Here is a 15,768-nt window from a genome sequence, read left to right as displayed (position 1 = left end):
TCTGGAAATGGAATAAATGAAGGTAAGATAGTTTTTTTTAAAACTTATCTACCTAAAAGCTGTTTAAAACAGTATGCTATAGCATATATCAGTGTAAATAGATGATAGAAGCACAAAGGATGTGAGGGAGAAATTAAGAAATATATTGTGTAATATCTTGTTAATGTTACATTATTGAAGATATATTCTGGTTAGTTAAAGACATATTGTAACCTTACAATAACCTCTAAAACATTTTAAAGAGATGTAAGCAGTTAATAGAATACAATGGAATAATTAAGAATCCTCAGTTAATCCAATAGAAGGCAGAAAGAGAACAAAAACCAAAGAATAGGCAGAACAATTAGAAAATAGTTAAGAGGATGGATGGGTTTTAATCCAAATATATAAAAAATTGCATCAAATATAAATGGTCAAAACACACCAGTTAAAAGACAGATTATAAGATTGAATGAAAAAGCAGGACACAGCTATATGCTGTCTAGCAGAAAGTCACTTTAAAGGTATAGGTAAAAGTTAAGTAGTGGGGAAAGAGAGATCATGCAAGCATTGGTAAAAAGGAAGCTGAATTCACTTTTAATATCAGATGAAGTCGACTTCAGAGTAAGGAATATAATCAGGGAAAAAGACAAACACTACGTAACAATAAATTTTCTAGGTAAACATAACGATCCTAAACGTATATGCATCAAACTACAGAGGTGCAAATTTCACAAAGGAAAAAAGAAAGTGTAAATAGTCTACAATTATCATTAGAAACTTCACCACTTCTCTCTCAGTCATTGATAGAACAAGTAGAAAATCTGTAAGAATATAAAACTGAACAACATGATCAACCAAATTAATGAGTTGACCTTTATAAAACATTCCACTCCACAAGAGTAGAATATGCTTTCTTTCCAAGTCTTCCAAATGTTCTTTCCACATGGAACATTTCACCAAGAGAGACCGTAAAACAAATCTTAATAAATTTTAAAAATTTAGTTACATATATTCCCTGTTCATACAGAACTAAACTAGCAATAACAGCATGGTATCTGAAAATATTTGGAAGGTTTAAATTACAAATTCCACTTTTTTAATAGATACAGAATTAAATTTACTATTGAATAAGTGGACCTACGCAGTTCAGACCCAAGTGATTTGGGGTCAACTGTAATGAGTACAGAGGAATCACAGAAGTAACTGAAAATGCTGGGATTTAAATCATGATGGGAAAGACCCATTATGTGATACTTTCTGTGCCGTTTTCTGATATGTCACACACTCCTGGAAATACATAAGAATTCAGAAATTGGCTAATAAGCATCAAATAATTTAATCTTCAAACGTGTGGGTTTTTCTTCAGCAGTTTCTTCTTTCTCAGATACATATGGAGAAATTCAGGCAATTCAGGCAGATGTAACAGGTTAGAAATGAGAAAGCCCCCAATTTCCCACCTGATTTTAAAGTCAAGAACTTGACATGTAATTTAACTTCTTAAAGTGCAGACCCCTCCACTGCTCTGGCTGCATCTTGGACCACCCCCCTTGGGCCCTGCCACCTCGAGGAGCAAGCCCACCTTTTCCTCCACTGCTGGCACCACATGACACAGAACCTACATCCTGTGGTCATCTGCTCGATGACCTCGTGCCGAGTTCGCCTCAGTCATTTCTTACTGCCCCAGTATGTTTGATTCCCAGTACTCCTGCCACATTGCCGAAAAATGGAATGAACTTTGAGTCATTTAGAAGAGAACAAGCAGCTATTTGGAAAAAGCCAAGGTAGACTGTACACTCAATCCTATTTTTTTAATTGACCAATCCTATATTTCCTCAAATTCGTTTGCAAGATACAAGTTTTTCAGTTTATGTTCCATGGTCATTAATTCTGCTTTTGACACTTCTTGACTATGAATTTAAAGTTAATGATCTTTTTGTTGACAGACAAAAGCTCATCTACCTTGCCTGCTTCATTATTTAAGATCCCAAAAGGTGAGTTTCACTTTGTGTTTATTTCATGAAGCTTATAAAATTTGCTGTGAGAAACTGGGTGTTACTAATTGTAGCAGATATATCAAGAAATCAAACATTCCTTTATAAAAAGCACTTGACAAAGACTAAACCAGGAATAAGTTGAAGAATTATCTATTTCTTCTTGAGTAAGGTTGGCAGTTTGGTTCTTTCAAGAAAATTTTTCCATTTTATCTAAGTGGTTAAATTTATTTACATAAAGTTCCCAATATTCCCTTATCTGTTTAATAACTGTAGTGATGTCATCTCTGCCATTCCGGATATTGGTAATTTGTATGTTATCTCTTTTTTCTTTCATATTGTCTGAGTGAAGATTTATTGGTTTTATTGACCTGCTTTTGTCTTTTCTGTTTCCTACTGATTTCTTTATTTCCAGTTTTATGGTAACTGGGTTTCATTGCTCTTCATTTTCTAATTTGTTAAGGTGGAAATTGAAGTCATTGATTTGAGAGTTTTATTTTCCAACTTAGTAATATTATGTTTCCCTCTAAGTAATGTGTTAGCTGCATTCCACATATTTTGATATGCTGTGTTACAAGTTTCATTCAATTAAAAATACTTTCTGTTTTGCCTTTTGATTTCTCTTTTAATCCATGGGTTACTAAAAATTGTGCTATTTAGATCCAAATATTTGGGGGATTTTCCAATTATCTTTCTATTATTGATTTCTAACTTAATCCATTCTAGTTAGAAAATATTTTGTATGAATTGAATCCTTTTAAATTTATTGAGATGTGTTTTAAGGCCCGGAATATTGTCTATCTTGGTAAATGTTCTGGGTGCATTTAAAAAGAATGCATATTCTACTGTTCTTGGGTGGAGTGTTTTTTAAATGTCAACTAGATCAAGTTGACTGACAGTGTTGTTCAAGTCTTCAGTGCCCTTACTGATTTTCAGTCAACTTGGTCTTCGGGAGATGCATGTCAAAATCTATAATTGTGGATTTGTCTATTTCTTTTTTTAAATTGAAGTATAGTTGATTTACAGTGTTGTGTTAGTTTCAGATGTACAGTGGAGTGATTTACTTATATATATATGTATATATATATGTTTTTTAGATTCTTTTTCATTATAGGTTATTACAAGATATTGAATATAGTCCCCTGTGCTATACAGGTCATTGTTGTTTATTTTATATATAATAGTGTGTATCTCTTAATCCCAAGCTCCTAATTTATTCCCTCCCCCCACCTTTCCCCTTTTGTAACCAGTTTGTTTTCTGTATCTGTGAGTCTATTGCTGTTTTGTAAATAAGTTCATTTGTATCAGTATCATTTGCTTTAGATTCCACATATAAGCAATATCATTTGATATCTGTCTTTCTCTGTCTGACTTACTTCACTTAATATGATAATCTCTGGGTCCTCCATGTTGCTGCAAATGGCATTATTTTATTCTTTTTTTATGGCTGAGTAGTATTCCATTGTACATATATACCACATCTTTTTTATCCATTCATCTTTTGATGGACATTTAGGTTGTTTCCATGTCTTAGCTATTGTAAATAGTGCTGCAGTGAACATTGTCGTGCATGTATCATTTTAAATTATAATTTTCTCTGGATATATGCCCAGGAGTTGGATTGCAGGATCATATGGTAACTCTATGTTTAGTGTTTTAAGAAACCTCCTTACTGTTCTCCATAGTGGCTGTACCAATTTACATTCCCACCAACAGTGTAGGAGGGTTCCCTTTTTCCCACACCCTCTCCAGCATTTATTATTTGTGGACTTTTTGATGATGGCCATTCTGACTGGTGTGAGGTGATACCTCATTGTAGTTTTGATTTGCATTTCTCTACTGATTAGCAATGTGAAGCATCTTTTCATGTGCCTGTTGGCTATCTGTATATCTTTTTTGGAGAAATGTCTGTTTAGGTCTTCTGTCCATTTTTAAAATTTTTTTAAATTGGGTTATTTGTTTTTTGATTCTGAGCTGTATGAGCTATTTGTATATTTTGGAAATTAATCCCTTGTGGTTGCCTCATTTGCAAATATTTTCTCCCATTCCCTAGGTTGTCTTTTGTTCCGTTCATGGTTTCTTTTGTGTTCAGAAACTTTTAAGCTTAATTAGGTCCAGTTTGTTTATTTTTGCTTTTATTTCTGTTACTTTAGGAGAAGGATCCAAAAAAATATTGCTACAATTTATGTCAAAGAGTGTTCTGCTTATGTTTTCCTCTAGGAGCTTTATAGTATCCAGTCTTATGTTTAGGTATTTAATCCATTTTGAGTTGATTTTTGTATACGGTGTTATAGAATGTTCTAATTTCATTCTTTTACATGTAGCTGTCCAGTTTTCCCAGCACTTATTATTGAAGGTACTGTCATTTCTCCTATATATATATATATATTTTTTTTTTTTAAATTTAGTTTATTTTTTGGGTCTTTGTTGCTGTGCATGGGCTTTCTCTAGTCGTGATGAGCGGGGCCTACTCTTTGTTGTAGTATGCAGGCTTCTCACTGTGGTGTCTTGTCTTGTGGAGCAGGGCTCTAGGCATGTGGGCTCAGTAGTTGTGGCTCGTGGGCTCTAGAGCATAGGCTCAGTAGTTGTGGCGCATGGGCTTAGTTGCTCCGCGGTGTGTGGGATCTTCCCAGACCAGGGCTTGAACCCATGTCCCCTGCATTGGCAGGCGGATTCTTAACCACTGCACCACCAGAGAAGCCCTCCGTTTTATATTCTTGCCTCCTTTGTCGTAGGTTAATTGACCATAAGAGTGTGGGTTTATTTCTGGGCTTTCTGTCCTGTTCCATTGATCTGTCTGATTTTGTGCCAGTACTGTACTGTTTTGATTACTGTCGCTTTGTATTATAGTCTGAAGTCAGGGAGCGTGATTCCTCCAGCTCCATTCTTTCTTAAGATTGCTTTTGCTACTAGGGGTCTTTTGTGTTTCCATACAAATTAAAAGTTTTTTGTTCTAGTTCTGTGAAAAATGCCATTGGTAATTTGATAGGAATTGCAATGAATCTGTAGATTGCCTTCAGTAGTATGGTCATTTTAACAATATTGATTCTTCCAATCCAAGAACACTGTGTATCTTTCCATCTGTTTGTATTGTCTTCAGTTTCTTTCATCAGTCTTATACAGGTCTTTTGCCCTCTTGGATAGGTTTAGTCCTCAGAATTTTATTCTTTTTAATGCAGTGACAAATGGAATTGTTTCCTTAATTTTTCTTTCTGATATTTTGTAGTTAGTGTATAGAAATTCAACAGATTTCTATATATTAATTTTATATCCTGCAAATTTACTGAATTTATTGATGAACTCTAGTATTCTGGTAGTGTCTTTATGATTTTCTATGTATAGTATCATGTCATCTGCAAACAGTGACAGTTGTACTTCTTCTTTTCCAATTTGGATTTCTTTTCTTGTTTTTCTTCTCGGCTTGCTGTGGCTAGGACTTCCAAAAGTATGTTGAATAAAAGTGGTGAGAGTGAGCATCCTTGTCTTGTTCCTAGAGGGAATGCATTCAGCTTTTCACCATTGATTATGATGTTAGCTTTATCATATATGGTTTTCATTGTGTTGAGGTATATTCCCTCTATGCCCACTTTCTGGAGAGTTTTTATAAATGGATGTTGAATATTGTCAAAAGCTTTTTCTGCATCTATGGTAATGATCATATGGTTTTCATTTTCCAGTTTTTTAATGTTGTGTATCATCACATTGACTGATTTGTAGATATTGAAAAATCCTTGCCTCCCTGGGATAAATCCCACTTGACATTGGTTGTGTGATCCTTTTAACCTATTATTTGGTTTGCTAGTATTTTGTTGAGGATTTTTGCATCTATGTTCACCAGTGATATTGACCTGTAATTCTTTTTTTTGTGATATCTTTGTCTGAGTTTTTTGTTTTTTTGTTTTTGGCCATGCCACACAGCTTGTGGGGTCTTAGCTCCCTGCCCACGGATTGATCCTGGGCCCCCTGCAGTGGCAGCATGGAATCCTAACTACTGGACCACCAGGGAATCTCTGTCAGATTTTGCTGTCAGGGTGATGGTGGTTGCACAGAATGAGTTTGGAAGTGTTCCTTCCTCTGCAGTTTTCTGGAATCATTTCAGAAGGATAGTTGTTAACTTCTCTAAATGTTTGGTAGAATTCACCTGTGAAGCCATCTTGTCCTGGACTTTTGTTTGTTGGGAGTTTTTAAATTACTGATTCAATTTCAGTACTGGCAATTGGTCTGTTCATATTTTCTGTTTCTTCCTGTCTCAGTCTTGGGTGATTGTACCTTTGTAAGAATTTGTCCATTTCTTCTAGGTTGTCCATTTTATTGGCCTATAATTGCTCATAGTACTCTCTTATGATCCTTTTTATTTCTGTGTTTTCGGTTGTAACTTCTTTTTCATTTCTGATTTTATTATTATTTTTTCAAATTTACTTGTTTTGTGGTATGCGGGCCTCTCACTGTTGTGGCCTCTCCCGTTGCAGAGCACAGGCTCTGGACGCGCAGGCTCAGCGGCCATGGCTCACGGGCCCAGCCACTCCACGGCATGTGAAATCTTCCCGGACCGGGGCACGAACCCGTGTCCCCTGCATCCGCAGGCGGACTCTCAACCACTTGCGCCACCAGGAAAGCCCTCTGATTTTATTGAAATGGGCCTTCTCCCTTTTTTTTTTGATGAACCTGGCTAAAGGTTTATCAATTTTATTTATCTCTTCAAAGAACCAGCTTTTAGTTCCATTGATCTTTTCTATTTTTTTAGTCTCTATTTCATTTGTTTCTGCTCTGAATCTTTATGATTTTTTTCCTTCTACTAACTTTAGGTTTTGTTTGTTCTTCTTTCTCTAGTTCCTTTATGTGTAAGGTTAGGTTGTTTATTTGAGCTCTTCCTTGTTTTCTGAGTCAAGATTGTATCACTGTAGATTTCCCTCTTAGAACTGCTTTTGTGGTGTCCCATAGGTTTTGGATTGTCATGTTTTCATCTCTAGGTATTTTTTCATTTCCTCTTTGATTTCTTCAGTGATCCCATTTGTTGTTTAGTAGCATTTTATTCAGCCTATACGTGTCTGTTTTTTGCAGTTTTTCTCATAGTTGACTTTTAGCCTTATAGCATTGTGGTCAGAAAAGATGATTTCAATTTTCTTAAATTTACTGAGGCTTGTTTTGCCACCTAGCACGTGATCTATCCTGGAGAATGTTCCATGTGCACTTGAAAAGAATGTGTATTCTGCTGCTTTTGGATAGTATGCTCTATAGCAGGGGTCCCCAACCAGTCCGTGGCCTGTTAGGAACCAGGCCACATGGCAGGAGGTGAGCGGCAGGCAAGCGAGCGAAGCTTCATCTGTATTTACAGCCACTCCCCATCGCTCGCATTACCACCTGAGCTCCACCTCCTGTCAGCATTATGGTGAGTTGTATAATTATTTCATTATATTATTACAATATAATAGAAGTAAAGTGCACAACAAATGAAATGTGCTTGAATCATCCTGAAACCATCCGCCCTGCCAACCCCAGTCTGTAGAAAAATTGTCTTCCACGAAACCAGTCCCTGGTGCCAAAAAGGTTGGGGACTGCTGCTCTGTAGGTGTCAATTAAGTCCATTTGCTCTACTGTGTTACTTAAGTATGTGTTTTTTATATCCATTGATGTAAGTGGAGTGTTAAAAGTCCCCTACTATTATTGTATTACTGTGGATTTCTCCTTTTATATCTGTTAATATTTGCCTTATATATTGAGGTGCTCCTATGTTGGGTACATATGTATTTACAATTGTTATATCTTCTTGGATTGATCCCTTGATCATTATGTAGTGTCCTTTGTTTCTTGTAACAGTCTTTAAAGATTTAGATTTGTCTATTTCTTTTTGTAGTTCTATCAGTTTTTTCCCCCTGCTTCAGGTAATTTCTTCACATGCATGTTCTGATGAGTATTCAGGTAAAATTCAGCTAAAAATTCTGCAGATGTCTAGGGTTTTTTCCTCTTAGAGCTTTCAGGCACTTCATCCTGTGAACTCCAGTCACCTCAGTCTCCGTGACTTTTAGCTTCATTTCCTCAACTTTGGGAGGCAACAGCCTGGAAACTTTCCATGCAGTTATCTGGGGAAATCATAGTACTCATCTCATTTGTTTCCCATTTTTCAGGGGTCTCTGTTTCATTGCCTGTTATCCAATGTCTTGAATGCCAAGGTTTCATGTTTTGTCCAGTGTTTTATTGTTTCAGATGGGAGGATAAACAATTCTCTATAATTCCATCTTCACCAGCAGATCTCAAATAAGCATTTAGTTAGGGTAGGCCTCACTGTGGAGCTAGGATTTATTTTTTAAAAGAGGGTTGCAATTAAGTCTTTCACATATGCTTTTGAAATTTTTTACCAATATTTTTGGAGAATTGCTGGATCAAAAGATAGGCATATTTTGATAGATACTGCCAACTTGCCTTTCCTGTTCAAACTAGTATTTATCTAGAATGAAGGTTACCTAGAGAAATGTTATGTACCTTTGTCCAGTGCTGCCTACATCTTGCGCATCTTGAGATATATTAGTAAAGTTTTTCAGAATTTCTTCTGCCTACTTTTTCTCCATTATGCCACTTTACCAGAGGGCAGACTGTGCCAAAGATATTGGCATGTTCTTTTAATGTGGCTCTGTTAATTCTGTATTCTACTTTTCATAGTGTGTGATATAAGGTGGTATATTGGGGTTTTTTTCCTCACTCTGTTCAATTTTAGTAAGAGGAATTTGTAAATCTGAGTCTACTATCATTCCATAGGGTCTCTGAAAGACTAGACTACATTTTTGAATGAGTAGAGCTCTTCCTGATCTGGCTGTTTATCAAAGGCCTGTATTCTAGACTAGTAGGAAATTTGTTTTAGCCTAGTGATTGTCATGTATTACCGTGTATTCAGATCACCTGGGCATCTTGTAAGATACAGATTCTGAATTACTTGCTCCGGGTTAAGGCCCAAGGTTCTGGAATCCTAAGAAATTACGAGGTGAGGCTGATGCTGCTAGTCCAGGCCCCACATGTTGAGTAGCAAGGATTTAGCATTTACCTTGCAGTCCTGCACATCATTCGCAGCTTCCCTCTCCTCTGTCAGATGATAAATCACCTCTTCAAAACCCATGTATTTCCTCCTTGAACACTCCAGCTCCTCACCCCTGCCACTCTTTTGCAATTGTAAACAGAATTTCCGGAGACTTCTAAAGCCAGACTTTTCAGAGTAATACTGTGGCTTCAGTTGAGGTGCCTTTTCTTTTGCCCTTCCAGATATGCCACTACTTTGGAGGTATTTTGTGCTCATCAATGCATCATCAGTTTCCTCTCCCAGGATTCTCACCACATTTAGCAGCATTTCCTTGTGGATTTTGAGACTCAGAATTATAGACGTTTCTTTACTTCATCGAAGATGGAGTTTCCTTCTGTTTCTTATTCTTCTTGTTGCTTTCCCTTGGTTTCAGAAAGGAGAAATGGATAGAGATATCTTGGTCCCACCACTTTAAATTCAAAGTTAGTATTTTTAAAAGCTCCTCATACATACATTTGAATTTGCCTCCTTATGGGAATGTACCAGTCTGCTACTCTTCCATAGAGACCATGAAAAGGGGCGGGGGCGGGGGGGAAATGGGAGTTTTTCTAAACTGGAAGGCAATCCCCTTTGTAGAGCAGATCTGCTGTCCTTTATGTAAACAGCTTCACTTTTTGTTTGCTGTCTCTGACATCTGTGCAGAAAGCCTTCTTTGGAGGTCTTTAAAGGGAACTCCCCTGATGTCTCCTGGCATAAATGGTGCAGGTGAGGCTCAACCACTTGTCACCCAAGCCCTAGTCTCTTGCTGTTGGAGTTACCTTGTCCAATGTGCAGCCATCTCAGGAGTCTGGCAAGATAGCTTAAATACTAGCAACTGTGTACTGAGTCCAGTTGACCCCTGGAAATTTAACTTACCCTTGCTACAGGGGCTGAGGCAGCTCCCTATAATTACACACAGTATTTCTGCAGCAAAAGATAGGTATATCTACACACTTAGTGAGTCAGTGTTGCCCTCATATGTCAGTTCAGGTCTGTTGTTTTCTTTATGGGAACTGATTCTCAACTGCCCTCCACCCTACCCCCATCCCATGGGAATTTTGTTAATTGGCCATCCAGTGATCCAATTCCCCTGGTATGTGAACTTGACCCAGCTTGGCCAGAGTACCCCCTACCCTGGATCTGGTGATTGGTCCAGAGTGGGCACATAGCATAAACTGGAACAAATTATATTTTCCTCCCAGGGATTGACATGGAGGCTCAGAAAGAGATCACCTTGCTTTTGAGATTAAAAGCTCTAAGGATTTTTTAAGTGTAATATCATCAGATGCCATTTTCTTCCTGCCAAGAGACAGAACCTGCCAGAGAATGAAACAACTGAACACAGAGCTGTGAGCTATTAATCTCTGATGAGTCTGAACACTTACATGCAGCCTACCTGAGACTGTAACATACATGCTCTACATCTTTGAGTTGTAGGAACTAATAAATACCTTTCTCCTAAGCTGACTTGAATTGGGTTTCTGTCATAATCCTGATTACAGTTGTAATTTTATTTGTAAATTTATCAACTTTATACAGTCTTTCTTATGAAAGGTAAGGATTTAATTCATCCCACTGAGTTATATTAGCTCCTCTGATGTGTTTTAACTTGAAATACAGCTAACCTACATTTCTTATTCTATCGCCTTTAGACATCTCCTGAATCCCCTCTATATACAGTGAGCATATTTCCCCTTATCCTTGCTTCAAGCTCTTATTTCCTTGTCAACCTCCCACCATCCAGTCTATATAAGCTATATTTTGCCTTTACATTATTAGGTAGATATTAGATATGTAGATATATATACACATAGAGACTTCAGTGATTTGTCTATTTTAAAGTTGGAAATAAAATAGCATTAGATCGTTATCACCACGTAAATATTATTGCCTGAAGAGTCAGAGCCAAGCAATGTGTGACGATTACATTTTCTGCTCTACAAGTCCAATGTTATGATCCCAGTACCCACTTAAAGGAATCTATTCCTTGTATCAGTCATATGGACTTCTTTTTTCATATTCTAGTTATTTTCCAAAGTCATGTCACATTTTATGGGGGCTTGCTTTATATTAGGACCATAATATCTGGTATGGCTTCTCCTTTTTTTTTTTTCCAGAGCCAGTAATTGTTTTTCTTTCCTTCTGACGAACTTTTATCTTCACCATATTACTAAAATCCTCAAACTTTGTATTAATTCTATTTAATGTAACCCACCCCTTTCATTCTTAAGTTCCTCTTCACTGACTCCCTGGATATCTAGCCTACCAGTAATTTGGTCTGATTCTTGCAGGGTGATCATCCTATTCATCCTCAGCACCACTTTACTGGGTTAGATCCACTGTTTAAAGCCTTTCCTGTTTTTTACCTTTTCCATCCAAATTTTGCTGAAGCTAATCATTCCATACCCTATTAAAAGACAGTGGGAGTAAACTGAAGTAAACTGGTAATACAAAATATCAGTACTTGGCCTCATGCTTCATTACTGTTTGGGTATAAAGTTCTAGATTCAAAGCAGTTTTAACTCACAAGTTGGAAAGTGCTGTTCTGTATTCTACAATCTAATATTGCTCATCAGAGGGAAGGCTAATGCTATCTTGATCATTATTCTTTATCAGGAGAAATTTCCATATTTTGAAAGCTTTTAGGATGGCCTCATCTTTAGTATTATGAAATTTCACAAGCGTATTTCTGGGTGTCTTTTTTTCCTATTGTAATTGTGCTTTTTGCCACTTCAGCCTGCCCAACATTGAGTGAGCTATTCCTAGCTGAGTGTTCATAATTTTCTTCAGTTTAGAAAGATTCTTAATCATTTATTTGATACATTCCTATTATATTTTCTCTATTAATTTTTTTTCTGGAACTCAATTAGATGTTAGACCTTCTGAACTTCCAGGTCCCTTTTGTTTCTCATTTAACTTTTCAATTTATGAACTTGAAGAGTTTCCACAATTTTCTTTCAAACCTTCTATTACAGCAATAATGTTTTTTCATCCTTAGGAGTTCTGTCTTATTCCTGTTTTTGGTAGCTTCCCATATTTGCTTTAAAAGTGCAACATCTATTCAAATCTCAGACTAACACAAATTTTTATTTTCTTCTCATTATATAACTTTCCCTACTCTGGTTTAGTCTCTCTCTTGGTCCTTATTATGCTGGTACTTTTCTTCATCTGTGATGATCCTTAGCTGTCTGTTCACACTTAATAATGATATGGTTTGATTATCTTAGGTAGATAGCAGGAGGTTCTTTGGTTATTCTCATTGTAGATCTGTTTCCCTGAATGAAAAGGTTTACTGGGCTCTCTGCCTGCATGGGAAAGGCTGGTGAGTTGATGGGAAATTCTCCAAATTCCAAAAAAGGTTTCAACTTAGGCTGCCAACTCTCACTCTAGCTGCTCTAGTTCTCCGTGAGTTTGTTGAATTTTTTCATAGTTTAAACTTTTAAAATTTTAACATTCTTATTTAAAACTTCAAACATTACAGATAATGGTAAACCTACCCTCTTGACCAGAATGTCCAATTCTAGTTCCCTCCCCCAAAGAAACACTTATCAGTTGGATGTGTCTGTTCAGGACTTTTTCTAAGTATTTGCATACTTATATAAATGTATTAGAAATATATTTTAAATATATAATACTCTATTATTATGAAAATTTTCCATTTTCAATCAGTGTCTTTTAGTCAAATCCATACCAATATTACAAGTCCATTTTTTTAAACTGGTGCTAGTATTTCTAGTCATGTCTCTATTGATGGAAATTTAGACTGTTCCCAGTTTCATGTACTGTGCTGCCCTCCAAAGGGGTTATAGTGAGCATTTTTAAAACTTCAGTGCCTCCAAATTAGCACTGATGAGAGTATTTATTTCTCTACACAACTACCAAGTTTTTTTTTATTATTGTAGATTACTTAAATTTGCATCTCTCAATACTAGCAAAGTTAAGCAGGGACTCATATTTATGGTCCATCTGTATTTCTTCTGACTTGCGCATTCTTGTCCTTTGTTCATTTTTATTCTTGCTTGGTTGTCCTTTACCTATTTATAGGTACTCTTACATCTCTCCCTTTGTATTATATTACAATTTTTTTTCCCATTCTGTTTCTTATCTTTGTCTTTTTAAAAGCATTCTAACTTTTGATTTAATCAACTTCATTATGGCTTTCATTTTTGTCTAATTTAGGAAGATATGTCCAACAGCAAAGTCATAAGCATATGGTACTATATTTTCTTCTAATACTTTACTATTTACTTTAATATTTAGGATTTTATTTAACTGGAACTAATTTTTGTGAATGGCGTGAAGGAAGGATCCATTTCAATTTACTTATAGAAGAGAGGGTGGAGTGGGAAGGCTTTTGGCAGGGGTACTAACATAACTTTCACATAAAAAATCATTAACTGTCTTGTCATCGTGTCTCCTTATTACCCAGCCTCTACACAAGCCAACTCAAAGCATGAACTTTTCTAGGGACCCTTTGGACAGACTGACTCCCTTTACTGAAATCCCTGTCATGCCAACATTTCAGGTAACAGCTTCTTCTGCAAGATTTCATGAATAACCACTCTTTTCCCTTTTGTCTTTTATAAAATTTGATTCTTTCATCCACTGATGACTTCTGCTCTTTTTTGATACCTTTTAAATTGTTTTATCTTTTAATAGGATATGGAGGAAAGATAAACTTGTGTTTAACTGCAAAAGAAAACCTTGATTCCCAATGAAAATTTTGATGCTGACAAGTTACCTTTCAGAAATACTGTACAAATTCATACACCCTTACATCAGTACATAGAAGTACCTCCTCTCCTATGCTTTTGCAATGCAAATTTTATCAATCTGATATTGAAAGATGGTAGTTCATTTGTTTAACTTGTGTTCTGATCCTTGTGAGATTCTGTACTTACCACTTTCATCAGTCACCTGTTGGCTCTTTATACCCTTTTGCCCATGAGGGGAGGAGGTGTCATTTTTCTAAATGACTTGTAGAAGCACTTTTATGTTAAGTATACGAACTTCATAAGTTAAACATTTTAATGATTTTTTCCAACTCTAATGTTTAAAAACCTTTCGTTTGTACTATCTTTGACTATATAAAAGCTTTAATTAAAGTTCTTATATAGTCAAACCTAGAATCTTTGTGTGTGTGGCTTCTGGATCTCATGTCGCATTTAGGAAGACCATTCTTCATGATTATAAAGCATGTTATGGTGTCCTCTAATGACTCTGTTTTGCATCTGGATAAAAGAATGAAGTGATTGTACAGAAATAATCTTTTTGAGCCGAATCTCATTTACCAATACTGTTAAGCCACTGACATGAAATATCACCTTTATTATATATTTCCTTTATGTGTGTATGTTGTGAATGTGTATGTGTGTATGTTGGCAAACAATGTTTCAAGCCTTAAAAAGAAAGCCTTATTTTGTCAGGTACAAAGAATCTATAGATTAATTTGAGGCCTACTAACAAATCTATAGATTAATTTGGGGCCTATTAACATCTGTAGAGTACTGAGTCTTCCCCTACAGAAGGATAAAATGTCTATTCTTTTAATCCTCCATTAAACTTTAGTTATTTTCTTTGTACTTATGTTCACAAGAGAACTGGTTACTGCATTGATTGCATGCTCAAAGCCTTCAGGAGTCAGGAAGTAATATAAAGTGTAAAACAAGTCAGATGTAAGGGAACAGGTAGTGGTTTGAACTGTGGAGAACTGGAAAACACATGTCCATCTAAAGGTATTCATATTCATTTGAAACTTGATGCATATCAAATCAAACATGTTGATGAGTTTTGACCTATAGTTTTGGTTTCTCTTCCCTCTAGTTTTGGAATTACATCTTAGAAGCTTAACAACTTTTCTATTTAAATGACATGTGTTTAATACAATTCATCTACCTGAAATTAAGAGAGGTGAGTTAAACTTAAACTTTACTTTCTATTCTTCTTTGGTTATTGATCTTTTAAAGTTTTCTGTCTTTTAAAAACTATATTGCCTTTGTTTAAATGCAAATGATGAATACATCTCAGTAAATTTTACTTATTACAAGTGATTTTTAACACCTGGCTTCTTAAAACTGTTGACTATAGAATGAAGTTAGTTTTTCTTATCAACAAAATCATACCTCTGTGTATTCATGTTGAAACAGAAGCCCCCATCTTACTCTGTCATCATGGACTCTAACATTAACTCTCCTGTGCTGGATACCCCTATCACCCACCTTTAGAACAATGACTGCTGTTCCTAATCAAAAACCTTTACAGTCTTTTGGGTTGCTTTATTATTTCACGGGTAATCATTGCTGAGATGATATTCTTTTTTCATAGTACCTTTTTATTTTACATTAGTGTTTATTGAGTGATTACTTTATGCTAGGCACTCTGCTGAGCAGTTCACATGCATTATCTCATTTAATCCTTACATTAACTTGAGGTAGTACCATTATTATTTTCCATAATATAAATAAAAAGACTGAAGCTTACAAGGGACAAAAGGTTTCTCCAAAACTAGGGGGCCAGAAAATGGAAGAGTAAGAATTGGAACCCAGATCTATTTGATGCTGCACTGTAAATTCTTAATGTTGATAATTAGCCAAAGAATGAGGTGGATAACATGAGATGGGACTCTGAAATGTAGACTGGAACAAAGTATTGGGGGTTGGAGGTCTTTTAGGCTATTTTGAGGAATGTGTGCCTTGACCTAAGACCTATGGGATGCCAATGAAGGGTTTTAATGATGGAGAAGTGATA

The 15,768-nt window shown here is 35.9% G+C and overlaps 1 long non-coding RNA gene across 1 annotated transcript; it reads left to right on the top strand.

Moving 5' to 3' along the window:
- The first annotated feature begins 1,400 nt into the window (after positions 1 to 1,400).
- LOC132509305 (uncharacterized) lies at positions 1,401 to 14,913 on the top strand. Its single transcript, XR_009536952.1, has 4 exons — positions 1,401 to 1,763; positions 1,926 to 1,973; positions 13,451 to 13,546; positions 14,845 to 14,913. It is a non-coding gene; the product is annotated as an uncharacterized LOC132509305 (long non-coding RNA).
- The last annotated feature ends 855 nt before the right edge of the window (positions 14,914 to 15,768 follow it).

The sequence above is a fragment of the Lagenorhynchus albirostris genome, chromosome 19 (assembly GCF_949774975.1).
Source record: "Lagenorhynchus albirostris chromosome 19, mLagAlb1.1, whole genome shotgun sequence".
NCBI lineage: Eukaryota > Metazoa > Chordata > Mammalia > Artiodactyla > Delphinidae > Lagenorhynchus > Lagenorhynchus albirostris.
This window is presented reverse-complemented; position numbering and strand designations above follow the sequence as displayed.